This window comes from Bos grunniens, chromosome 15 (assembly GCF_055505025.1).
Source record: "Bos grunniens cultivar Pamir isolate PY7600 chromosome 15, Bosgru_T2T1.0, whole genome shotgun sequence".
Lineage (NCBI taxonomy): Eukaryota > Metazoa > Chordata > Mammalia > Artiodactyla > Bovidae > Bos > Bos grunniens.
In genome coordinates this window covers 73640411-73667748 of record NC_141179.1, presented here as the reverse complement: position 1 = coordinate 73667748, position 27338 = coordinate 73640411, and the positions used below count along the sequence as shown (strand labels likewise).

Sequence of the window (27338 nt, the reverse complement as noted above, 5' to 3'; positions counted from 1 at the left end):
GCAGAAGAGCATGTGGAGGGGGAGCAGATGGCATGGCAGCCATCTGCCATAGTTGGCTGTAGAGTTCAGGGATCGGTGAGGTGGCTGTAAATGTACATTTTTTCCTGTGCGTTGACGTGATTCTGGTCTCTGGGAACATGGAGGGAAAGGTGGGTTTTTACAGGATTTTCCACTGGTCAGAAAACTAAAATGCTCAATGTCTAACATTCTTAGGATTCTTGTTTTGTTCTCTCAACATTGAAGAAATTTACATACGGTCATATACACTGTTTTTGGTGTGTATGGTTCTATGGGTTTTAACACTTGGGTAGAGTCTAATACTACCACAAACAGGCTATAGGACAATTCCAGCACCCCAAAGCATGCTCTTGTGCTGCCCCTTATACTTGGCACCTCTCCCACCTCTAACTCCTGGCAAACTTCCTATCTCTAGGTAAAAACTGCTTTGTTTAGTGGCCTTCAAAAGATGCCATACATATGCTGGGGGGTATACAAGGTAATCCAAAGGGGATAAAAAGAAATAAAAAACCAACAGAATTTATATTTCTGTCTATTCTTTGTGCATTTCAATTTTTGATAATGTTTTTCAAATGCACATAATTCATTAGCACTGTGGTACTACAAATAACTTATTAATGCAAGCATATATTGGGAGGGTTATTAAAAATTGATTAATGGTAAAGATAAGTGACCAAAATACGTTTTAGAGTACTGACTGAGATTAGCAGCAAAAGCAATTTCCTCTGGGGTGAAAGTGATGTAGTTGTTTACACATGGGCTTTTTCTTAGCTAAACAGAAGAGTGAATGAAGAGCAAGGAGGCCATAGGAAAAGTCTGGCTCTGGGAGTTGGAGCTTGGAGTCCCAAAATAAGATTGTAACAGATCCTACAATTACTTCCTCAGCTTTTTCCTACCTAGTTAGATTATATGCTCCCTGGAAACAGGGGCCATTTCTGTCATTCATTCAGGTACGTGCCTAGCAGACTTGAGAATCTGTGGACACAGGAAAGAAAAAGACACTTAACATCTTGGTTCTTCTGAAGTGTATTTTCTAGAATAAGAAAGAAGTAGGAAACAATAATGAAGGAAATTTCAGATAGTCGTAAGTTCTATGAAAAAATAAAAGAAAATAATGGGACAGAGGGGTACAATATTAGATCAGATATCCATGAAAACGTTCTCTGCTGCTGCTGCTAAGTCGCGTCAGTCGTGTCCGACTCTGTGCGATCCCATAGATGGCAGCCCACCAGGCTCCCCTGTCCCTGGGATTCTCCAGGCAAGAACACTGGAATGGGTTTCCATTTCCTTGCCTTCTTTGAGAAGGTCCCATTTAAGCTGAAACCTGAGTGATAATGAGTCAGCCACGTGAATATCAGATGGGTTTGGGAATCTGATAGCAGATAGGAATAATGCATGGATTTTCATTTGTTTTACTGATTGATTTTTAAAATCAAATGAAGCCTAGAAGTGGGGCAAGTCTTATAGAAAACCTCTGTGCCCAGAAACCTGGGGATTGGTAGAGGGCAGTGAGTGGTGTTGGCAGTGTCTAGGCTGAGAGGGCCTGAAACAGCTCCAGTAGCCTCTCTGTGGCTCCAGGGGGTAGTGGGAAATGAGCCAATAGTATTTCACACCTTCCTAAAAAGCACCTGGTAGTAACTGGTGGATCTGGAGAGACCTTGCAGTCACTGCATGGATGACTCTGTGACCTGAGTGGCTTGATCACAGGGACTAGATGGGAACTCGTGTCCCAGTGGATATCAATGTGGCATCCACCCATCATTACACTTTGGAGTCTGTGGCCCATGAAAGTCATATTTGTTCTGCTGGGTACTGAGGATAAAATGGTAGATGAGTCAGTGCCCTTACAACCTTTCTCGATCTCCTCACCTGAGAGGGAACATACATACATACATCTCCTTGTATGTCACTTTGGGGTCTACAAGAAGCAGATACAGAGTCAAAATCAATCACAAAATTCATTTTGGAATAGCATCATAGCAGTTTTTATGCACAAAATTGCTATTGCCACTTTATTTCAGTACCATGTGCCTGTAAACCATGGATTTTTCTCCCTTTGTATAAAGACATTGTAGATAATTGAATGTTTGATTATAGAAAGGTCATTATTTCTCGTTACACATTTTGTTAGTCTGGTTTTTGTTACTTGTCGGGTTTAATATTGTTCTTGAAAATAGTTGATGCTAAAAGCAGAGACATTACTTTGCCAACAAAGGTCCGTCTAGTCAAGGCTATGGTTTTTCCAGTGGTCATGTATGGATGTGAGAGTTGGACTGTGAAGAAAGCTGAGCACCAAAGAATTGATGCTTTTGAACTGTGGTGTTGGAGAAGACTCTTGAGAGTCCCTTGGACTGCAAGGAGATCAGCCCTGGGATTTCTTTGGAAGGAATGATGCTAAAGCTGAAACTCCAGTACTTTGGCCACCTCATGCGAAGAGTTGACTCATTGGAAAAGACTCTGATGCTGGGAGGGATTGGGGGCAGGAGGAGAAGGGGACGACAGAGGATGAGATGGCTGGATGGCATCACTGACTCGATGGATGTGAGTCTGAGTAAACTCCGGGAGTTGGTGATGGACAGGGAGGCCTGGTGTGCTGCGATTCATGGGATCGCAAAGAGTTGGACACGACTGAGCAACTGAACTGAACTGAACTGATGATATAACTTTTCTAATAAAAGTTGTGTTATAAGCTGTAAAAAAAAAAAAAAAAAAGCAATAATCAAACCTGCAAAAGATAGAAGAGGAGAGGGAACAGGAGTGGAAAGAGAAAGTCTTTAAACCAGGATGCTGGTCTCACCCCTGTGAATGGAGAGGGGTAAAAAGGAGGATTGGGCTGAAAGATCCTCAGACCTCAGTGCAATTCTGAGAAGGTCTCATCTTGTCCAGGAGAAGGGGGAGGCTACAGAGAATGATTATTTTTTTGGAGGAAACCTTTGCTGGGCAGAAGTTTCAAGGTCATAGGACTGCTGCGCTCAGAAAGAGCATGGAGCCTGTCCTTGACTCAAAGGCCCTGATGCTGGGGTCTGTCAGCTCATTGCACACCTCACACTTTTCTCTTGAGAAGTGGGTAGATCTCCATGGCTCCTGTGCCTCATCTTTGGCAAGCATCCCTCTTGCCAGCTTCTGTGGGTTATTTTCATTTGAGATTGCCACCCCAGGGTCCTTCTCCTTATCCAAATTAATTGAATGAGCTCTTTAGAAAAGAACTGTGGACTGGTTTTCTTCCTATTGTTCCCATCTCAAGGAATGTTATTAATTACCAAGACAAAATTCTTGGCCATGAACTTTTATTAATTGATTATTGTGTGTGTGTGTGTGTGGGGGGTTTGGAATCCTGGAAGAAGAAGATTCCAACTATGAATTCAAATGCAAACTGTGACTGATGTGAGAGAGCTGGAAGGTTCTGTGATGGGAGCTGAGGCCCAGAGATGGTAAAGAGACACAGACATGTGTCTCTTTCCCAGAGAAGAGGGGAAGGAAGGAATCTGGGGTCACTCGGATGTGTTGCAGCCATACTCACAGGATGTTTAAGGTCTGAGGAGTAAAGCGGATGGGAAGAGGATTAGGGTCCAGTGAGTGTTAGGGTCTCGGCTGGGTCAAGCCCATGGGAGAGTTCAAAGCAACCTGGGCTGGGGATCAGAAGAGATGACATGCCCTTCGCCTCCACCCAGAACCATCACCTGTCCTGGAGCACAGTGGGGAGGGCCTCTCCTGCAAGTCCAGTAAACCCTCCATGCTGAAAATGTTCCTTACAGTGGCTGCCTGCTTGAGATGCACTTTTAGTGCCTGATTACTCTGGTTTGACTTTTTTTTTTCTTCTGAAATCAATGGCCAGGTTATTACTTATTCTTCTCTCTTTTTCCAGATGCCATTAGTGATTCTGTGAGGAAACACACATGTGACCCACGGGTGACCGGGAGTCTCCAGGGTTTCTGGCCATGCCTGAGAAATCTCTGGATGTTTCACTAGTGTGGAGGAAGTCGCCACAGTGGCGCTGGAAAGGGAAAGGGAAAGGAAGAAAAGAAATTGAGTTTGAATGGTGATGAAACAAATGCCATGTTACTCAGGCATTCAATATATAGAAGAAGTTGTCTGATTCCTCAGTAATTAAACTTTAAAGAGAGGCTTGTCTGGCCCCAAGTAAACAAACATAATGATCCTTTGTCCACAATAAGGCTGGTCCATGTGATTTCTCACTGAGACTTTCTGTTTTAAGCTGTCATTGTCCTGAGTAGGAGAAGGAAATGGCAACCCACTTCAGTATTCTTGCCTGGAGAATCCCATGGATAGATGAGCCCGGAGGACTATGGTCTGTGGGGTTGCAAAGAGTAGGACATGACTGAGTAACTGAGCATGCAAGCATGCAAGTCCTGAATAGGAAAACCTGGGTTCCTTTTAATCCGTTTCCTTGTGTTGGAAAAGAGCGAGCATGGGAGAGGAGAAAGGAATGGCAGCATTTGCCCTGCAAAGGGAGGGATCTGGGCCAGGCAAGGATGCTACTAGAAGGCAGAGAGATCATAGAATTTGAAATGTTAGTGACCTTAGTGTCTGCTCCAGCCTCTCATTTACAGATGTGGAAACAGAGACTTAGAGAAGCTAAGAGGCAGACTGATGGAGAAGAATGAAAACTGGAGTCAAGGGATCAGAGTTCAGGTACCAGCTGTGACTGTTACTGATCTCAGTAACTTAGCTTGGATAAGCACCTTTTCCCTGCAACCCAACCCTCATAGACTTCTGAAGGCAATGTGAAAAAATTCGGAGTCCAAATATGACTCCCAGAATTTGGATAAAGTTCCTGGTATTTGTTGGCATTTTGAATGGAAGTATAGTTACAGGTTAGACCCACTTTGCATATTGCTATATCTCTTGCAGTTCAGTCTCTCAGTTCCTACTAACAACCCTCATGTCCTCACACACAGTTCTCATGAGAGCCTGGCAAATTCAGTCTTTATTCCTGTTCTGGAAATATTTCTCTTGAGGTTCTCATTTGATGAATGCTGATATGCTTAGGTCAGTGAACATTTGAGAGCTTCCATCTGGATTCTTGGCTTTAAAATTGGAAGTATTTCAGGACTCCGGTGCCATCACTTCATGGGAAATAGATGGGGAAACAATGGAAACATTGAGAGACTTTATTTTCTTGGGCTCCAAAATCACTACAGATGGTGACTGCAGCCATGAAGTTAAAAGACGCTTGCTCCTTGAAAGAAAAGCTATGACCAACCTAGACAGCATATTAAAAAGCAGAGCAACTTTGCCAACAAAGGTCTGTCTAGTCAAGTCTGTGGTTTTTCCAGTAGTCATGTATGGATGTATGTGAGAGTTGGACTATAAAGAAAGCTGAGCGCTGAAGAATTGATGCTTTTGAATTGTGGTGTTGGATAGGACTCTTGAGAGTCCCTTGGACTGCAAGGAGATCCGGCCAGTCCATCCTAAAGGAGATCAGTCCTGAATATTCATTGGAAGGACTGATGCTGAAGCTGAAACTCCAGTACTTTGGCCACCTGATGCAAAGGACTGACTCATTGGAAAAGACCCTGATGCTGGGAATGATTGAAGGCAGGAGGAAAAGGGGATGACAGAGGATGAGACGGTTGGATGGCATCACCAACTCAATGGACATGAGTTTGAGTGAACTCCGGGAGTTGGTGATGGTCGGGGAAGCTTGGCGTGCTGCAGTCCATGGAATCACAAAGAGTTGGACACGACTGAGTGACTGAATTGAGTTTAATTGGTGCTTCCCTGGTGCTCCAGTGGCTAAGATTCTTTGTTGCCAATGCAAGGGATCCAGATTGGGGAACTAGGTTCCACAGGCCACAACTAAGAGTTCATACGCTGCAACTGAAAGATCCCCCATGCCGCAACAAGGGTTAAACATCCTGAGTGTCTCAGCTAAGGACAGGTGCAACCAAATAATAGAATAAATATTTTAAAAAAGTATTTCCTCCACACCTAGCATGGGGCTTCCCTGGTAGCTCAGATGGTAAAGAATCCGCCTATAATTCAGGAGACCTGGGTTCGATCCCTGGGTTGGGAAGATCCCCTGGAAAAGGGAATGGCAACCCACTCCAGTATTCTTGCCTGGAGAATTCCGTGGACAGAGGAGCGTGGTGGTCGCAAAGAGTCAGACGTGACTGAGTGACTAACACTCTACCACACCTAGCATAAATAGATAGGCCTACATAACAAATGCAGGGATAACAATGTAAAATTTAGATTAGACCGTCTATCTCAGACATTATAAAAATTGGAGTGTAATATGAAATAACTGAAGTATATTAAAGTGATAACGTTACCTTGGAGAGCAAAGAAAAAAGAGACACAAGGCTAGTGCAGACCTCTGCTCTGCCTTTGGAACAGTGACTGTTGCTCAATCCAGTTACATACATCCTCAGAAGTGTAAATCATTCCCACATACGTAACTTCTCATACCTGATATATCTTCATTTTCTAGGTGGCAGTCATTATCTACCCTCAAGGCTATTGGAAGGACCAAATTAATGGTGACTTTATGGAACTTGAAAGTACTATTAAAATAATAAGTGGTTTACTAGCTAGCTAGTAGCAATGGGTAGAAGTGAGGATTCCTGACAGCTAATTCAGGTCTTTTTTTCATAGCTCTTAGGAGAAAGTTTTAAATAAACGTAGGTTGTAGAAAAGACAACTAATGTTTGCAGAAAAAAAGGCAGTCAGTGCTAGCTCCATAGTATCCTTCTTGAAAAGACAATGAAAAAAATCTTTGTATATAGTTTTATTCAAGTCATAGTTAAGGGCATAGAAACCACATGTTCCAAAGGGGAAGGAAGTAAGTAACCAGCTGAACTTGTTGCTTCCTTTTGAGCAGAGACATTCCCCAAGTCCAGGCACAGAGCTGATTTGCTTCTGCTCTGTCTCCCAAGTGAAAGTGAGGTGGAGAATGTGTGTTAGTTGCTCAGTTGTGTCCGGCTCTTTCCACCCCATGGTCTATATAGCACACCAGGCTCCTCTGGCCATGAATTCTTCAGGCAAGAATACTGGATGGGTTACCATTCCCTTCTCCAGGGGATCTTCCTGACCTGGGGATCAAATCCTGGTCTCCTGCACTGAGGCAGATTCTTTACCATCTGAGCCACCAGGGAAGCCTCAGGGAAGAGAATGGTCATGGACTAACCTAAAGGCAGAGGATCGTAAAGCTTGAATTCTCATAAATAAAACTCAAAGGATTTCCTGAGACCAGAAAGCAGGATGAACCTGCGAGAAAAAAAACAAGTCTTGGAAACTGGTCTCTTTACTGATGCTTTTGTCCTAAGCAATATTTCTCCAACCATCATCCAGATAGCATTGTATTTCATTTTTTCTGCTTTAACCTCTAATTCTTTAGAGAAGACCTTAGAAATCCATTTGCCGTTTTGTGAGATGGAATTCAGGACATGATCATCATTATTATTATTATCACTGAATATAAAGAAATCTGTCAATTTCACTGTTTCCTGCTGCCTGCATAATAACTCAGACTGTCTTGGTCATCTACTTTAAGGAACAACATAATGACATTGCTGGGAATTACACATATCCACTCCACTCCAAAGCCAGCTGTTTTGGTTCAGCTTTCATAGATCAAATTCTATTCAAAAAGTTATGAGAACAATGAGTGTATTTCTTTTGAGAGCTCGGAAGTCTTATCTCTACCAAAGTGGGCCTAGAAAGTTTGCCTCTCAGTGAGTACTAATTGGTCTATGATTTCTAAATGATATTCTATCTCATAAAACTTGAGCCAAGTCTTTTGTTATTAAACAAGGCATGTCAGCAGTTGATCTTCTCCATGTTTGTTTATTTGGGAAGACAGTGAAAGCACATTTCATAGGAACATCATGATCCTTAACTTTATCTCCAGAAATTCATCCAACCCACATTTATTGAACACCTTGTGTATGAAAAGCCCCAGGCCCAGTGCTGAGTGTGCAAAATGAATAAGACATTGTCTTCATACTTGAGCATGTCCAACAGCTGAACAATTCTCTCTTCTTCTTTTCTCTTCAGAGTTTCTATGAATGATGCTAAATTCCCAGATGTCTTGTGTAAAGATTTGGCCACTTTTTCAATGCCTTTGTCTATAAGATTTTTTTTTTCCTTTTTTTTTTTTAAAAATTTTATTTTATTTTTAAACTTTACAATATTGTATTAGTTTTGCCAAATATCAAAATGAATCTGCCACAGGTATACCTGTGTTCCCCATCCTGAACCCTCCTCCCTCCTCCCTCCCCATACCATCCCTCTGGGTCGTCTCAGTGCACCAGCCCCAAGCATCCAGTATTGTGCATCGAACCTGGACTGGCGACTCATTTCATACATGATATTATACATGTTTCAATGCCATTCTCCCAAATCTCCCCACTCTCTCCCTCTCCCACAGAGTCCATAAGACTGATCTATACATCAGTGTCTCTTTTGCTGTGTCGTACACAGGGTTATTGTTACCATCTTTCTAAATTCCATATATATGCATTAGTATACTGTATTGGTGTTTTTCTATAAGATTTTTAAGCAAAGTATTCAGACAGAACTGTCCTTGATTTTGTCTGTTTGCCATATGACTATAGCTACTGACTCCAGAGGCCTGAAATGAATAATCAAGTCTGGGTAACATTATATGATAAATCCTACAAGAAATGTATTTATAAAGATCAGTGGAAGCAGAGAAGAGAGTTTGATTATAGAGGAAATAGCAGTTGATCCTGACCTTAAAAGGTGAGTTAGATTTTTCCGGATAAAAATGTAGATGAAGGTATCCAGGGAGGAAACAGGCTGGCTAAAGGACCAGAGGTGTGAGAGACCATGGCACTTCAGGGCATTTCCATAGTATCTATAATGTAGAGTAGCAGGAAGAGCTGACCCTAGATAAGGAAGCTAGACCAGTTTTTGAAGGGGATGCTGTTTCTATATTATCTCTTTTTTACTCAGTCTGTTCCTATCTTCTGGGTTGATGGGCAGACTGAGGAGTTAGTACTTCCCCTCAAGTGGGTTTATCACATACCAAGTACTATGTATTATGGGTTATACATTATAGTATAGAAATCTAGTCAAGGATTATGTTATGCAAGGAGGGAGGAAGAGAGAAAGAAAAAGAGAAAGAGGCTGGATGTAACTACTGAATTCAGAGGAGACCCTGCAAACAGTAGTCAAGCACATCAAGCTCACAGCCTTTTGGTTCTGATCCATGGGGTGGGAGGTATACTGTCGCTAGTAACACTTCTGTCACTTCTAGTGACAGAAGACACTGGTGTAGCCATACAGTTGACCCTTAAACAACACAGGTTTTGAACTGTGTGGGTCCACTTATGTATGGATTTTTTTTTTGGGCGGCGGGGGGGTGGGGTGGGGTACAAATACATACTATAGAACTGCATGGTCTGCAGTTGGTTGAATCTGCCAATAGTGGAACCATGGATCCACAGATCTGACTGTGAAGTTATATGCAGATTCTCAACTGCATGGGGGTCGGTACTCCTAAACCCTATGTTGTTCAAGGGTTAGATATGGACAGAAAACTAAAGACCTTGGCTGGATTCAGCTCTTCTAGTAGAAAGCCACAATTTGAGGAGAAAAGGAAGGATACTGGTCTTAGTTCATTTGGGCCGTTACGACAGAACACCTGCTGGTTTTTATTCCTCACAGCTCTGGGGGATACAAGTCTGATATCAGGGTGCCAGCATTGTCGGGTTCCGATGAAGACCCTCTTCCAGGATGCAGACTGTCAGCTTCTTGCTGGATTGTCCCATGGTGGAGATCAGAGAGATGAAACCATTTTTCCTGTGACTCTTTTAAGGACATTAATCCTATTCACGAGGACTCTATTCTCAGGACTTCATCTAGTGCTTATTAACTCCCATGGCCCCACCTCCCAATATCAATACGTTGGCAAGTAGGGTTTCACCATATGTATTTCAGAGGAACACAAACATTCTGTCCATGACTCCTGGTGACATAGATCATATTGAAGAATACGATTTGTTTTTCTAGATTGTGATTTTATATACTAATGATCTCTTTGGGGGAAAACAATCATCTTATAAAGACTCAGAAGAATGTATTAATATTTATTAGCACATTTATTGGCTTAATAAAGAAGGGAGACAAAGACTCAGGAACTTGATATCAAGCAGGATAAGAGATGAAGTAGAGAGACAATATGATAATGTATATTTTACATTAATTTTTATTGGAATATAGTTACTTACAATGGTGTGTTAGTTTTGCCTGTACAGCAAAGTAAATTCATTATACATGTACATGTACGCACTCTTTTATAGTTTCTATTTCAATGTAGGTCATTACAGAGTACTGATAGAGTTCCCTGTGCTATACACTACGTGACAATGTCTTATATTAGTATGGCATTTAGTTTTCAAAGTGTTTTCATATGATGTTATATGATTTTTATAATAGTACTCTGAAGTTTCAGAAATAATGAAAATCTCTATTTCTCAGATGAAGCATATGAATTCCAGAGAGGTTAACTAGTTTGTTGTAGGTCACACAGTCATTAAAGAATATGTTCTATATTGCCACTGTTGTAGAATATGCTAGTATTTTTGATAAGAATTTTTTCCAGATTTGAGCCTTACTTGTGATTTTGGAAGCATTCTTTTAGGTCATAAGGAATTTAACATTCTTCATAGATCTCTTGTGGTTTTTAAAAATATATTTGATATTAGAATATCTTCCCCAATTTCCAATGAACTCTTGACTTGAGGATTTCATCTCTGGGAAGGTAAAGAAAACAATGAAGGGAGATTTCTAATTCTAAACTCATTGCTGGCCAGGAGAACTGAAGTAGAAGTGAAGGACATCTTAGAAATAACTTAGCAATAGTATTCATCATAGTGATGAAAGCAAATGTTGATCATAGTCGTGTATTTACCTTAGACTCTAGGAGGGATATATTTCAAATAGTTGACATAAAAGATGATTAAGAGCAACAGGAGAGTTTAGAAAATAGAAAAGCCTGGCACTGAGGTCACATATTCCTTTGAAAAAGAAAGTGGTGGTGGTGTGACTTTATGGCTATCTCTGAACTTGAATTTAATTTGTTACAAAAAGAGTATGTACAACTGACCCTTGAACAACTGACCCTTGAACAGTACAGGTTTGAAAGTCCACTTATATGTGAGTCTTTTTCAATAAATAAGCAGTTGGCCCTTTGTGTTTGTGGAATGGATACAAAAGAGTGGAATAAACTTTCAAGGATAATACTGACAAAGCTATGAAGTATCAGTGCAGCTCAGTGAATGTGTACACTACAGAAAATGCGGAGTTTCATTTATCCATATTTAAAGAAGAACTGGGAGGTGATGGGCTTACTGCTTGGGCAGATGGTATATAGTCAGCTGATGAAAGGATGGACGACGGTTCTATGTCTATTTTGCTTCCATTGTCTACCTGAAAGAAATGACCTTCGTGTTGAAAAGGGCAGGAAGGTGTGGCCCAACTCGAATTTGAATAGTTGTAAACACCTAAGACAGTGCCTGAAACATAATAAGTACTTAACACATGTGTTAAAATTTCCCTTTTTTAAAAAATAGAATTGCCAGAAATTAAAAAAGGCACTGGATGACTGAAATGGGAAAATCAACAGTTTTCACAAAAGGGAATAAGATGAAATCTGAAAAGAGCATATCAATGAATGTGACATCAATTCCTGGTCAATTCAGGACCAAAATATTTAGGGATGGATTGTGAGTGGTTTGGAAAGGAAGATGAGTTATTGGGAATAATGAGTTCCAAATGATGAAGTCTGGCTAAACTTATCTTATTCCCCTTGTTTGTTTTATTCATTGATTTTTTTTATTATAGGGATGTACTTGATGGAAAATAACCATATTTTAGTAAAATATTGGAAAATTTGCCCATAAATTGTGCTTTCTCATGCATTTTACACCTGCTGTACTCTCTGTTGGGAAGTTCATCCTCTCATCATCTGCTGATAATTGCCTACTTGTATGAGGCAGGATAATATGTTTGGAATATTAAGCAACATTTAATAAAGTCCTTCCCAACCTTGGCCCTCCTTGAGCCAATTAGGTTGTCTGAAAACATTCACTGGATAAGTGAAGACACATCAAAAAAAGCTGTGGAAAAAACAGTCTGTTGTTGGCTTTAGATTTCAAAAATCTAAGTCTTCAGGGAAACAGAAAAAAACTCTGGGCTAGAAAAAAGATGTGGAAGAATACTTTGATGTATAAAAATAAAGCCTTTCCTGGTGGAGACGAGATAATGAAAAGTCGAGACCTGAGATGAGAGGGCCAGATCTCTGAGCACCTGGCAGATGGCATTGCTGCTCGACCTCCTCATTGTCTTTTATCACCTCCCTTTCTGTCAGCAATGTTATCCGCTGATAGCCTGGCATGAATGATGGCTGTCTGCTCTGTGTCTGTCTCACCCTCTGTGGACAAGTCCGCCGTTTAATGCCTATGACAGTTCTAAGCCTAGAGCTGGAGGATGGAGACTGTAGCCTAGAGGGGAGGTAATTATGTGGGATGGACTCATCCTTGGGTAAACCTAGCAGAATCTATCTTTTCCTTCCTTTACCACCCTTGCTGTTAGATTATAGTAAAAATCTTTACCTTTTCATATTCTTGAGACATAACTCAAAAAAAAAAAAAAAATGAGGACTGGGGGGAAGGGATACTCTTGCATTCTTTTTTTTTTTTTTTTTGAGGTTTCCTCAACAACTCCACAGCATATTCTAAAAAGCAGAGACATCACTTTGCCAACAAAGATGCATGTAGTCAAAGCTACAGTTTTCCCAGTAGTCATGTATGAATGTGAGAGCTGGATGATAAAGAAGGCTGAGCACTGAAGAATTGATGCTCTCGAATTTTGGTGTTCAAGACTCTTGGACTGTAAGGAGATCAAATGAATCAATCCTAAGGGAAATTGGTCCTGAATATTCATTGGAAGGACTGATGCTGAAGCTGAAACTCCAATACTTTGGCCACCTGATGAGAAGAACTGACTCATTGAAGAAGACCCTGATGCTGGGAAGGACTGAAGGCAGGAGGAGAAGGGAACTACAGAGGATGAGATGGTTGGATGGCATCACTGACTCAATGGACATGAGTTTGCGCAAGCTCCAGGAGTTGGTGATGAACAGGGAAGCCTGGCATGCTGCAGTCCATGGGGTTGCAAAAAATGGACACAACTGAGCAACTGAAGTGAACTGAAAGGAAATCAACCCTGAGTTTTTATTAGAAGGACTGATGTTGAAGTTCTGTTACTTTGGCCACTTGATAAAGAGCTGACTCATTGGAAAAGACTCTGATGCTGGGAAAGGTTGCGGGCTAAAGGAGAAGGGGGTAGCAGATGATGAGATGATTGGATAGCATCACTGACTCAATGGACATGAATTTGAGCAAACTCCGTGAGACAGTGGAGGACAGGGAAGCTTGGCGTGCTGCAGTCCATGTGGTCTCAAAGAGTCGGACTCGACTTAGCAACTGAACAACCACTACAACCCCAGGTAGAGTCAAGTGATTTTTCTTGAACTCCTCTTGGAATTCAATCCCGTTTGTAGCATATGACTCATCATAGGGAACTGCTTCATTGGTTGCATGGTCATTTCCTCATTTGATTGTGAGCTTCTTGAGGGCAGGGAATAGATTATACTATATTTGTACTTATTGGTACACAGTAGAGACTAAGCAAGCATTTAATGGGTTGAATTGAAGATGACTAAATGTGTGGAATTACCTAGGTTCATAAGTACTAAAATATTATATACTTCAAGAATGTTGGCTAATGTATTAGTGTGGGCTTTGAACTATGTCTCTGTGAAGTGTTTCTAGATTCAGAGCTCTAGTTTCCTATTAATCACTAGAACTAGATTATAACTCACTGATTATATTTTGGAGTGATGGGAAGCTGGAAGGGAAAGTTATTAATAATCTACTGGATGAAAGTCAGAATCCAAAGAGAGAGGAATCACTGAAACAGTGAACCAAATATAATTTAATTGGGAGTAAATATAAAACACTACAGTTAAGTTTAAAAAAAAAAAAGCACTGAGTTACAAACTAGGAGGATATATACCTTAAAATAAAGTATTTATTAAAGATCTTGCCAGAGTGTTAGTTGATAAGTTTATATAGACCAAAGTATTATACAGCTTTTACTCTGTGTATGTGTGTGCTCAGTCGCTTCAGTCCTATCTGACTCTTTGTGACCCTATGGACCTCCAGGCTTCTCTGTCCATGAGATTCTCCAGGCAAGAATATTGGAGTGGTTTCTATTTCCTTCTCCAGGGGATCTTCCCAACCCAGGGATCGAACCCCTGTCTCCTGCAGCTCCTGCAGGATTTTTAACTGCTGTGCCACACGGGAAGCCCAGCTTTTAATGGAATATAATATATATTTAATGGAATTTGGAGTATTATTTATATAAATAAAATGTAGAGATGTACCAAGGCTAGGGTCCTACTGTATGCCTCACAGATGAAATCATGCCTGAAATACTGGGTAAAGTTTCACATATAATATTTTAAAAGGATAATGCTGGAGAATTTAGAAGAAAATACTTGTGGAAACTACACTTTTATGAGAATTGAGAAGGAATGGGGACTAGGCCAATCCTATACAATTAGGCATTTCCATCGATGAAGTGACATCTTTGGGACAGTCTTTACCTTACTTCACTGGAAGGGTTTAAACTGAGAAAACGATGGCCATCAGAATGTGGGATCCTTGAAATGCAAAGGTGATTGGGTTCAGATGAGCTTTAAGATGGTCTCAAATGCAAGGAAAAGGCTCTCTCTCTCTTTTTTTTTTAACTTAATTTTATTTTTAAACTTTACAATATTGTATTGGTTCTGCCATATATCGAAATGAATCCGCCACAGGCATACATGTGTTCCCCATCCTGAACCCTCCTCCCTCCTCCCTCCCCATACCATCCCTCTGCGTCATCCCAGTGCACCAGCCCCAAGCATCCAGTATCGTGCATCGAATCTAGACTGGCTCTCTTTACAAATATGCTCCATGGCTTAGTTGGTGAGTGCTCTGTGGATGTAAATAGACCGGAAGGACCCTTTGACAAAATGGCGGAAATGATGGCTAGAGTTGCTTATCGCAGAACAGAGCTCCCTGGACCTTTTTCACCCCTCACTCTGTATGCAGGCCACATAGAAGGCAAAGATCTAGGCTGTCCGACAGTAACTCATGAGAGAGGGAAGGAAATAATGCCTCGGTGGATATGAACTGTGAGGAAGAATGATGACCCTACTCTATGTTCCGTGACTCTGTACCGGGAGAAATAACGGGACTTGATCAATGGGAGTGTTTGGGGGAAGGGGAGGGATCCTGATGATGAAGAGGTAAGTGGGGGGTCTCGTCTGGAAGAATGATGATATCTAAGCCCCCACGGTCTATGGCTCTGAGCCCAGCAGGTGAGTCTGGGACAATTGATGACTTCTGACACCCAGGCAGTTGCAGTAATTCTGAGCTATGTGCCACGGCCAAGCAGCTCTCAGTGCTGCAGACGGCTTCATTACTGGGGGCCCATCCTTCACTGAGCAGCAGACCTTCTTCCATCGGTCAAAGATGAATAAGAAAATCACCCAGGCTCTACAGGTTTTCGACATTACCCTCTGTCTATCGTCCCGACCAGCTTTGGTTTATGTACTCTGCTGCCTCCCCCCACCCTCACCGTAAACTCTGGGGCAGAGGGCCCCTGGCCTCACCCACCCCTCCAGTGATATGTGAAACATGAAAAAGAGGATCTTCTCAAAGGCTTCAGAAGATTGGGTGTCTCTGCATCAATCAAAGAGTGAGGGAGTGTGCCCTGGCTTGCCCGGGAATGGGCAGAGGTCCTTTGCTGCTCTCATTCATCATAAGGATTCCATTCCCGTTTCTGAGCACGGAATGGATAGAACTTCTTCAAAGAATCAGAACGGACAAATTTAGCAAAGCTTCATTTCCTGCCAGGAGAAGGCAAAATGTTATCCTTATGTTAGAGGCAATATGACATGGTGCACAGGTATGTAGCACTTAGTCATATTCAATGTCCTCTATCTTCAAATTGCAGAGAGGTTATTTTCTTTGAGGAATTCCTTGGTGGCTCAGTGGTAAAGAATCCACCTGCAAAGGAGCCACAGGAGATGCAGGTTCAATCCCTGGGTCAGGAAGATCCCCTAGAGGAAGGGCATGGAACCCACTCAAGTATTCTTGCCTGGAAAATCCCATGGATAGAGGAGCATGATGGGTTACAGTCCTTAGGGTTGCACAAAGTCAGATATCACTGAAGCGACTTAGCACGCTCAGACGCATCGTGTCTGAGTATCTCCAAATCTCAAAGTTTACTTAGTTTCCTTCCAAGTGAGTGCAAAGAGAAATTTAGTAAGTAAATGGAAGCCATGTGCCCTTTTTTTCTGATATCCTTCTTTCCAAAGCTGCCGACTGCAGGTGCCGCTTCTCATAGCATCCTTGTCGAGCACCCCATGCAGCTGGGGATGTGACCAGAAGCCCTGGCCCTTCCAGATGAATCCACGCTGAGTGCCTCCTTCAACTCTGAACTTAGACAAAATGTCACCCTCTGAGGAACAGAGCCAGCCTTCCTGGGCAACTGTCAAAGGGTCAGATAACAGAATTCAGAAGTGTGGAAAAGCCAGCTCTCATGGACTAAATTTTCACCAGTGGAAATGGAAACTGGGATGATAAATTACCCATCTTTTTCCCTCTTAGATGGACAGCTCCAAGGTACATTTTCTCCTTGTCAACCATCTGGAGAAGTCCTCCCTGCTGAGAGAATGTGCCTGGTGAGGGATACGCAGCCTCTCTTCATGGCTGGCTGTGAAGCGGAGGCTGGTGTGGTAGCATGCTATCTCTTACTGCCCATCTTTCTTCATCTCGCTTCCCCTTATTTTCCTTCCCTGTACCACTCTGGTCTTGCGCCTTTTCAACAAAGTATCAGCTCTTTAGTCCTGGCCTCAGGTTCTGCTTTTCTAGATGACCTGGGCTAAAGCAGAGGTGAACAAATCAGGAAACTCATTAATTCCATTATTCAGGGTTTTTTGAGTAGCTCCTGAGTGTTGAGATTTGCTTATTTCTGGGGACATATGATGGAGACTGTATGGCCTCTACCTTTAGATAACTAATAGTCCAGTTTAGAGGGATACGCATGAGATAAGAAAAAACTCCCAAATTAAGAAAAAAATATTGTTATGGTAAAGTGTTTGAGATAAATGTTCTTGTCTTGGAAATCTGACTTCAAAAAGGCTGCATGTGACTTAGTATTGAAGCCCCAAGCTAATGGGATCTTGAATCAGTTTTTTTTTTTTTTTTTGCTGTTGTACCAGAATTGGACTAAGGCAAAAGCTGAAAACAGAAGTCTTCAGGGCCCCACTTCTAAGGGGAGCCACAGGGAATTGCCTATCTTTGGGTCTCCCTGAAGGTTTTTGAGAGTTGGAAGACATGGTTCCTCTTTCACTGCTTACCTCCAGCGCCCCCGCCCCCCGCTCCCCCCCCCCCCGCCCCGCCCTTGACTTTAAATGAGAAGGGGACTTGAGTAAGGACTGGAACCATCAAGTGGCTGGCCTTATGGTGAGAGTTGTGTTCTTAGAATTTTTTTTCTCTATTCTCTTGGAGTGCAGTGGAGCCAAGAAGCAGCAAAAAAATAGCCCATAAGAATCAGGAATGCTTGAAAGAAGAACCATCGATCCCTTGGTGAAATACTTGCTGAGTTAAAAGTTCAGGAGGCTCACCCTGGTGTTGCCTCCAAAACATGCAGGGCCTGTTCTTGGGGGGCGGGCATGAGTGTTGATAAACACAAGGACTCATCTGATTTTGCTGTGGGATCTGGAGGTGGGAGACCACTGGTGTGGCACAGATCCACAGGCTCAAAAGGCCTGTGATGAAATGTGTTTGAGAAGAATATGAGGTGGCTCTACCATGTCCCATTCATTTTTGCCCTCAGAGGGTTTGGTTCAGACCTAACAGTTCCATGGGCTCTGCATAGGGGAGTTCAAACGCTAGAGAAGAACCAGCAGCTAAGGGCTTCCTAGGGGTCCACTAGGCCTGGCAAAGAGACAGCCAACCTGAAGAAGGCAAGGAGGCCTTATGTAGCTGGCAAGGTTTATGCAAGAAATAGTTGCTCCACTGAATAGGTCAGAGAGCCAGAGAGAAGAGGAGCCAAGAAAATCATGTGCTGATGTGAAGGCCAACACAGAAAAGGAGGCGATAAACATCAGGCAAGTTCGAGTGAACCAGAGTGAGGCCAGGGACTTAATCCTCACCGATGACAGAAAGATGGACAGCAACTGAAGGAGACCCCATACTCTACCCTTCCTCCCTGACCCAGCATCAGTGTCTGCCTAGAGGAGGGAGGTGGGTGCAGCCATTCATTCTCATGATCTTTCTCCATTCTGGGAAGCCAGGGTCCCTGTAGCTTGTGTTGGGGAAGGGGAAAGGGAAGTTTTGAATGAAGTTTTAAATTGGTTGAACTATATTTTAATAATTTGAAATAATAAAATTTAGAATCTGCAAAAATTATTGCTAAGGGGTGGAAAAAGACTTGAACGTAACAGGGTGGAAAAACCACAGACTGAAAGATGTAGTGCTGTTTCCACAAGAGATTCTAATTGCAGAACCAGCAGTGGCGCGTTCTTTCTGCCTGCATCTAATTGGCAGTAAAGAATCTGCCCGCAATGCAGGAGACACAAGTTCAATTGCTGGGTCAGGAAGACCCTCTGGAGAAGGGAATGGCTACCCACTCCAGTATGCTTGCCTGGAGAATTCCATGGAAACAGGAGCCTGGCAGACTATAGTCCATGGGATCGCAAAGAGTTGGACACAACTGAGTGACCAGTGCTTTCACTTTAAATTGGCCGGAACCCATTTTACGTGAGGCTTGGAAACCTCCTTCTGTGTGTCCAGGAAGAATGACTTGAACAGGTAGCACTGTCTCTACCACGGGAAACCACTTTGAAATCCAAAACACTGCACAGTTTAGATAGAAGATGAGATTCTAGTGGTTTTTCAGCAGTGATACTATTAGTGGTGCAAACCTGTGATGGGATTGCCACTATTCAGTGGTTCTTGCTTATTTTCTCAATCAACAATGTTTGAGAGAGTGTGCTCTTTGAAGAATGTAGTATTTGATCCTGCAACTCTATGGTGTGGGTGCCTTGACTCTCATGTTCTAGAAGAAACAGAAGAACTAACAATTTAATGCCTCAAGTAATGGGTGGTAGATTTATTGTTAGTATTTGGTTTGGTTCCACTTTAATATTCCTACTATTTCTGTCATACCCATATCATCTGGTCTTCTTGGCTTCTTAAAATCCAGGGAAGGCCTTTCTTCTTCCCTTTGTTCAGGGTGAATTTTCTGAGTCTCATTTTGCTGATTCTCTGATGACCCCCTATTGACTTTCCACATGACTTATAATCACTGTGCCAAGGTTCACACTGCCAAGCATCAGAGTTGATTGTTCCATCTGGCTATTATTATTCATTTGCACAAGATCATGGTGTGTTTGGTTCTTTTTTTGGTATAATGTTGTGCTTTAAATGGTTTGATGATCTGCTGAGCTGCATTGGTGCACTGGGTAATTTCCTTAATTTGCCTCTGATGTTTGTCAAGTTTGGGTATTCACCAACTCATGCCATTTTGATTTTTGACTCATAAAACTGGAGCAGATGGGCCTGGGGCTCAGTAATTCATCTACTACTGATCAGTTTCATATTTGTGTTCATTTATTAATGGGACTATTGCTAGTGAATCTTTCGCTACAGTTTTCTTTTTGTCACCTCAAGTAGTTTTTTGATATTAATACACTGTCATTTTAATCTCAGATTATCCTTTTCAGGTTTCATGGAAGCTCATACAAGTACTTGAAAATAATCTATGTAGTTCTGTTAAATAAGCATCACAATATCACAATTAGATGTTGGGGGCTTTGGAAGTTAAAATAATGATCTTCTTTTTAATAAGTTAAACAATAGCGACACCTATTCTTATTTGCCAGTTGGGTGGAGCCATCAGAAGTAGCTGAAATGGGGGAGAAAACATAGTTTACATTTGGGTGTGATTGCAGTCACTGGACTGAAATGGAGAGATCAGTAAAAGTAATTTTGTCTTTCTCTTGGTTGTCCTTAAAGAGTGGCCATTGGCAATTTTTTTACAAAAACATATATCCGACAAATATGCATCAATGACATGCTATCTTTATGCCAATCTCTGTGAGCAAAAAATGATGAATTCCTAATGTTTTTAAAGTGCCCTCAGTCTTATTGAGGTTGTTGTTGTTGTTTAGTTGCTAAGTTATGTACAACTCTTCTGCAGCCCCATGGACTGTAACCTGCCAGGCTCCTCTGTCCTTGGGATTTCCCAGGCAAGAATACTGGAGTGGGTTGCCATTTCCTTCTCCAGGGGATCTTCCTGACCCAGGGATGGAACCCACATCTCCTGCACTGGCAGGAGGATTTTTACCACTGAGCCACTTGGGAAGCCTTAGTGGGGTTGAGGATATATATATTAACACAGAATAATGGCAATAATATAGATAATGATGCAGATAAAGGCAATAGCATTGTATGTCCAATGTATAGAAGAGAGAGGATTAGTAGGATCAGATATCAGGTTTCACAAATGTTTAATTGATGTTTAATCTCTCAAGACCTGGGTTTGATCCCTGGGTTGGGAAGATCCCCTGGAGAAGGAAAAGGCAACCCACTCCGGTACTCTTGCCTGGAGAATCCCGTGGATGGAGGAGCCTGGTAGGCTACAGTCCATGGGGTCGCAGAGTCGGACATGACTGAGTGACTTCATGCAGTCTCTCAGAGAACTGTTTATAATACCATTCCCTCTGCTTAAATAATGCATTAGGGTAACCAATCACTACTTTTCTTTCTTTGATCCCTAAGTCTTTCGCTGTGAGGCTAGAGGGCTGTGTCTTAGGGCTTAGGTCTAGAGAGGTCTAGGAGGAAGCTGGACTTGGCTGTGCTTTCTCTATCATGCTCTTTATTTTTCTTTCCTATTGGGTGCTAGCCATGTATATAGAATAACTTCTCTCCCATATAGAGAGGAGTTCTTTTACTGAGTGTTGCTGCATGTAGATCTCTGAATGGCCAGAACATGTGAAATAGAGTTCCCTTCAGGGTCATTTGCCACTTCACAGGTTGTTTGTCAGAATTTGCAAGTACATCAGTCTTTGCAAAGAGTGCTGTGTTCTGATTTTTAATTCCCTTTTTTTGTAATTAGGATACATTTTTTATTAAGAGCTGCTAGAAACCAACATTTTTGCACCCATAAATTTAGCATCGTGTGACACAGTTAAGAGTTACAATGGTACGAAGAAAGGGGACTGTGCAAACAAAACAAAGACATAAAATGTAATGAGGGAAAAGCAGCCAGCTTGCTACAACTGTAAAGAAGAAAAGAACTTCAGGGAGATCTGATTTATAGGGAATGATTGTTATTGGCTGATTTGAAAAACTGGGGCAGAGATAGAAACCCGCTGAAGTAGCTGTTTTTGCAAACTGATTTTAAGAATCCTTCTCTTCTATGCCATTATAATATAATAATTCTTGGTGAATGTGTCTCCTATCACTTAAGGTTTTGCAAGGACTTGAAAAATACTGCTTGAATAGAATTGTGATGCCTGAGAAGCACATTCAGACCACTGATTCCAAATGTAAAAGCAAAGACCAGGAGCAGGTCAGGGATTTGTGAAAAGTTGCCTAAGGAAAGAGAGAGAATAGAAATGGCAACCCACTCCAGTATCCTTGCCTGGAGATTTCCATGGAGCCTGGCAGGCTACAGTCCATGGGGTTGCAAAGAGTCGGACACAACTGAGCAACACTCACTACAACTTTTGATTTCCCAAATTCAGAAACAATTGTTCCTCCATTAAAAATTTAAATTCTGATTAGGGAAGCAATCTTCATTATGACTTTAATTCATTAAATTCATTATTCCATTATTCCCTGTTCATCAGATATTTATTGAGCGCCAACTATGTGCTGGGTATAAGTTCATGTGCTAAGAATACAGGATGAATAAATAAGACATGCTCTCTTCTTTCAAGGAGTTCATGTTTTAAAGGGATGAATTTAAATGAATGTGGTATCAAATTTCACAAAATTTTGTGCTAGTGTCCATTATTTATTTTCATAGTTTAGTCAAGATTCCACATTGTATTTTTTTTGCATTGAACAGCTTCAGCTGCATGCAATAAATTCTGATAAATTCTCTTTTCATTTTTATGCTGTTAAAAAATATTTTCTAATTTTCTTTGCTATGGCTTCTTAGATATACCCATCATTTAAAAGTGAAACATTGAATTTCCAAATACATGTTTTTTTAAAGTATCTTTGATATTCATTTTGATATTAGTTTCTCATTTAAATGCTTTCTTCTCTGTAATGCTGTGTTTTTTTTTTTCTTCAGTCTTTCAACTTTATTGAGGCTTTGAATGGCTAAGTCAAAGATCTCTCTTGGTAAATGTCACACCGTACTTGAAAATATGTGGATTATTTTCAAATATCTTTTGATATTGATTTCTAACATAATTCCACAGTGATAAGAGAACAGACTCTGTATCATTTCCATACATTTAGACCATGAAATTTTTGCACCTTATTTTATGTCGCTAGAAATGTTCCAGTGTCTCCTGATGTATACTCTATGGGAACTTGAATAGAATGTGTATCCTGCTGTTGTGTGAAAATTGAACAAATCTTAATTATGTTGAATTGCCTTATAGTGCTTTTCAGGTTTACTGTATTCTTCTACTTTTCTGTTTATTTATTCTATTAATTTTTGAGAGTTTGCTATTGAAACTCCAACTAAAAATTTAAATTTATCTACTTAAAAATGTATTTATAATATATAGTGGAACTGTATGTAACTTTGTTCTGCATTTTCTCCTGTAAATGTGTTATCATAGTTTCATAATTTAAAAAATAAAAAAAGAAAGAAGAAATAAATGAACATGGTAAGCTAAGAAGTGCAGTTCCCCAACTAATAAAATGCTTAGACTCAGAAACCCTGATGTTATCTTTCTGTTGTTGATAGTGCTTTCCACCACTAAATTGTAGGCTGATTTGCCTGGTTATCCATGCATTTCTTTTCCTGAATTTAATTTGTGCGACACCAGGTTTTATTACCATCTCCAAACATAATTTTTGTGACTCTCCAAACTGCTATTTCTTTTTAAAAAATCTTTGTAGGAGTATAGTTCATTTACAACGTTATGTCGGGTTCAGGTGAATAGCAAAGTAACTCACTTATACATGCACATATATTCATACTTTTTCAGATAGGTTATCACAGAAGATTAAGTAGAGTTCCCTGGGCTATACAGTAGGTCCTTGTTGGTCATCCATCTTATACATAGCAGTGTGTGCATTTTAATCCCAAACTCCTGATTTATGCTTTCTCCCCATGTTTCCCCTGTGGTAACCATAAATTTGTTTCCCTGTCTATATGTCTGTTTCTGTTGTGTAAGTAGGTTCATTTGTCTCATTTTCTTAAATTAGATTTCACATAGGAGTGATATGATATGATATTTGTTTTACTTTATCTGACTTACTTCAGTTAATATGATAAGCTCTAGATCTATCCATGTCATTGCAAATAGCATTTTCATTCTTTTTTATGGCTGAGTAATATGCCATTGTGTATACACACACACACACACACACCCCCCATATCTTCTTTATCCATTCGTCTGTTGATGGGCACTTCTTGGGTTGCTTCTTTGTCTTGGCTATCGTAGATAGTGCTGCTGTGAACTTTGGGGTGCAAATACCTTCTGGAATTAGAGTTTTCTCTGGATATATGCCCAGGAGTGGAATCACTGGATCATATGGTAACTCTATTTTAGTTTTCTAAAGAACTTTTTTACTGTTTTTATAAAACAGTATATATATAGTGGCTGCACCAATTTACATTCCCACCAACAGTGTAGGAGCATTTTGTTTTCTCCATAATTTTTTCAGCATTTATTATTTGTAGACTTTTTAATGATGGCCATTTTGACTGGTGTGAGGTGGTACCTTAGTGTAATTTTAAGTTGCATTTCTCTTATAATTAGTGATGTTGAGCATCTTTTCATGTGCCTTTTGGCCTTCTTTGGAGAAATGTCTATTTAGGTCTTCTATTTTTTGATTGTGTTGTTTGTTTTTCTGACATTGATTGTCCTCCCAGTCTGTAGGTTGCCTTTTCTTTTTGTTTATGATTTCCTTTGCCATGTTAGCTAGGTCCCATTTGTTTATTTTTGTTTCAATTGCTCTAAGAGTCAGAGCCAAATAGTATTTCTGCAATTCATGTCAAATAGTGGATTGCTTATGTTTTCCTGTAGGATTTTATAGTATCTTTTGTAGTATCTATAGTTTTATACTACCTTTTGTGCAAAAGCTTGTAAATTTGATAAGGTCTCATTTGTTTATTTTTGCTTTTTATTTCTATTGCCTTTGGAGATCAATCTAAGAAAATATTGCTACAATTTATGTCAGAATGTTTTGCTTATGTTCTCTTCTAGGAGTTTTATGGTATCAGATCTTACATTTCAGTCTTTAAGCCATTTTGAGTTTATTTTTGTCTGTGGTGTCAGGGAGTGTTCTAACTTCCTTGATCTGCATGAGGCTGTCCAGCTTTTCCAGCAACACTTAGTGAAGAGACTGTCCTTTGTACAGTCTTGCCTCCTTTGTTGACCGCTGATTGATCTCAGGTGTGTGGGTGTATTTCCAAGCTCTTTGTTTTGTTCCATTGATCTGTGTGTTTGTTTTTGTGCCAGTACCGGAATGTTTTGATTATTGTAACTTTGTAGTATTGTCTGAAGTTTGAGAGGGTTATGCCTCCAACTTGGCTCTTTTTCCTTAGAATCTGCTTTGGCAATTCTGGTCTTTTGTTGTTCCATATAAATTTTAGGAGTCTTTGTTCTAGTTCTGTGAAAAATGTCATGGGAAATTTGATAGGGATTTCATTGAATCTGTGGATGGCTTTGGGTGGTGTGGCTATTTTATTTATGTTTTTATTTTAATTGACAGTTTTAGGCCTTTTATATTAAGTATTTTATTTGAATAATCTATTCAAATATTTTATGAATATTTAAGTTAATTCATACTTGTTATTTTGTGTTTTCTATTTTTTGCTTGCAACATGTTTTTGAACAAACATTTACATGAAAGGCCAACTACATGTTGTTTTTGCTTAAGAATTCTTATATAGATATTTTAAGAAAAAAGTTTTATTGAGCTATAAATGGCATATAATAGATTGAACATACTTAAATTTTATAAATTATGATATATGTGTACACCCATGGAACCATTACCACAATCAAGAAAATATTTGTCACACCAAAAAATACCTTATGACACTTGTAAAACCCTCTCTTCTGCCCCTCTCTTTGGATACAGAGATTTTCCTGGACTGCACTTCTGAAGTCTTGCTAGTGGTTCCCAAATGCTAATCTGTGAGCTATTACTGACAGGACTGTATCAGAATTCTCTGAGAGAACTCATTTAAAAGGCCAACAATTCGAGAATACTTCTCTAGAATTTCAGATAAATTTTGCCTGGGGCTAAGGCTTGTGTTTCAAAGGGGCTCTTCAAGATTTTCTTATGTGAAGTTGGGTTGAGAAACATTGCTTTAAATGGTAGGCATCCCATTTGGGTTTCATGGAGTTTTGGGTTTCAACACAATAGCAACAGCTAGTTATAATATTGAGCATATTATCATACCAGACCTTTTAAGTGTCTTTGTGTGGAGCATATATGTCACTTTTTCTGAGGGTTACTTTAAGTTTTGAGTTAAATACAGTTATCACTCTTATATGGGGAAACTGAGTCTTGCTCAAAATCACATGACTAGAAACCTAAGCCTGTGCGTACAAGCACACAATGTAAATAATGCACTAAGAGGCAAGGTAGCCCTGGATCCGACATTAAAATATGCAGGAGATTCTTTTTTTTTTTTTAATTTGTAAAATGAGAGGGTTAGATTAGGTAATTTTCTAGCTCTTTTTAGCTCAAAAATTATGCTTTTTTTGTGAAAATGCAATTATCTTTAAAGATGTATAACAATGAACTAATCTCTAACATATGAAACATTTATACACAATTTGTAGCAATATTCATGGACACATAAAAATGCATAGAATTTGGCAGCTTTTCACACTAATCTTCCATTTTATCAACACTTAATATGTACATCTTCTGCTTTAAATTTTGAATTGTGGTTCTTTCTTCTGCTGCCGTGTAGGTATCTAGCCATTGAGTTTATCTACAGCTCTGCTTTTCCTGGTATAAAAGTACCTTTTGGCTTTTCTTTTGCCATTTTAAAGTGTCCTAATGAAGAGCCCTTCCCCAAATTATTGTCATTGTAAAACATTTGAATCTCAGGAGAGGTCCTATTTAGTTTTGTCCTTTAGTGCAGTCACTCTATTCTGTGGGTTAGAAATGGAATGGAATGATTATGTACTTTTGCATTATAATTCCTAGCATGGCTATTACATTTTAATCAGCAGAATCTTTTTTTTTTTTTTCTAATACCTGACCTTCTGATTCTGCCAAGCTTTCTATCCGTGGACAATAGGACTTGACAAAATAAAAGTACTTACTAACACTTTTTAAATTAAACTCTGCTGTTTCTATTGAAATCTGGTGCTAAATTTTTAAAGGTGGCTGTCCTTTTCCTGTGATTTAGATTTTAAAGCATTTATTCAAGAAAACATAGTAGCTTATAGGCTTTACTCACCTAATTTCATGTTAAGTCTTGTAATATTAAATATAGAGCATATTATATGGTAGTATAGGTGAACATTCTGAAATTATATATGCACTTATAATTTATATGTATTCTGTATATATACATTAAAATTATATAAAGTTTACCATTAATATTTACTACTACTGATTTTTATTTTCTGATGAACACATTGCACAAATTGTTCTGGTATGTTTTCATGACAAAATAAATATTTATTGCTGCTTTCTTTTCTCTGTTCCAGGAGACATGCCTTCTCTCCATTTCCAGGCTCTGTGAAATATGTTGCAAGGTCTATCTGCCTGCAACAGGACAGTCTGAGCATTGCTTGCCATTCAGTGCTCATGCAAAGAAAGTACAAAGACTGAGGAGAGTCAAGGTAACATTTGAAATTTTATTATGGCCTTTAATTTTCTTAAAAAACAAGCAAACCTCAGGGTATGTACATTAAATCTTACTTGGTCAAATAAGAAAATTCTAATTGCTTTGGTGATAGAAGTCTACCAATCATTCCTCTAAAATACTGCTCTACATCGTTATGGGCTTCGGAGCTATATTTGAAATTATCATTAATTCAAAGG

The 27338-nt window shown here is 40.0% G+C and overlaps 1 long non-coding RNA gene across 24 annotated transcripts in view; it reads left to right on the top strand.

Annotated features, from left to right (window-relative positions):
- LOC147358454 (uncharacterized) overlaps nucleotides 1–27338 on the top strand; it is a 461639-nt gene that overhangs the window by 143426 nt on the left and 290875 nt on the right. For all 24 annotated transcript variants that reach the window (XR_015142270.1, XR_015142287.1, XR_015142276.1 and 21 more), the window contains one exon: nucleotides 27002–27136. This is a non-coding gene — a long non-coding RNA (uncharacterized LOC147358454). The remainder of the gene's footprint in view (nucleotides 1–27001; nucleotides 27137–27338) is intronic.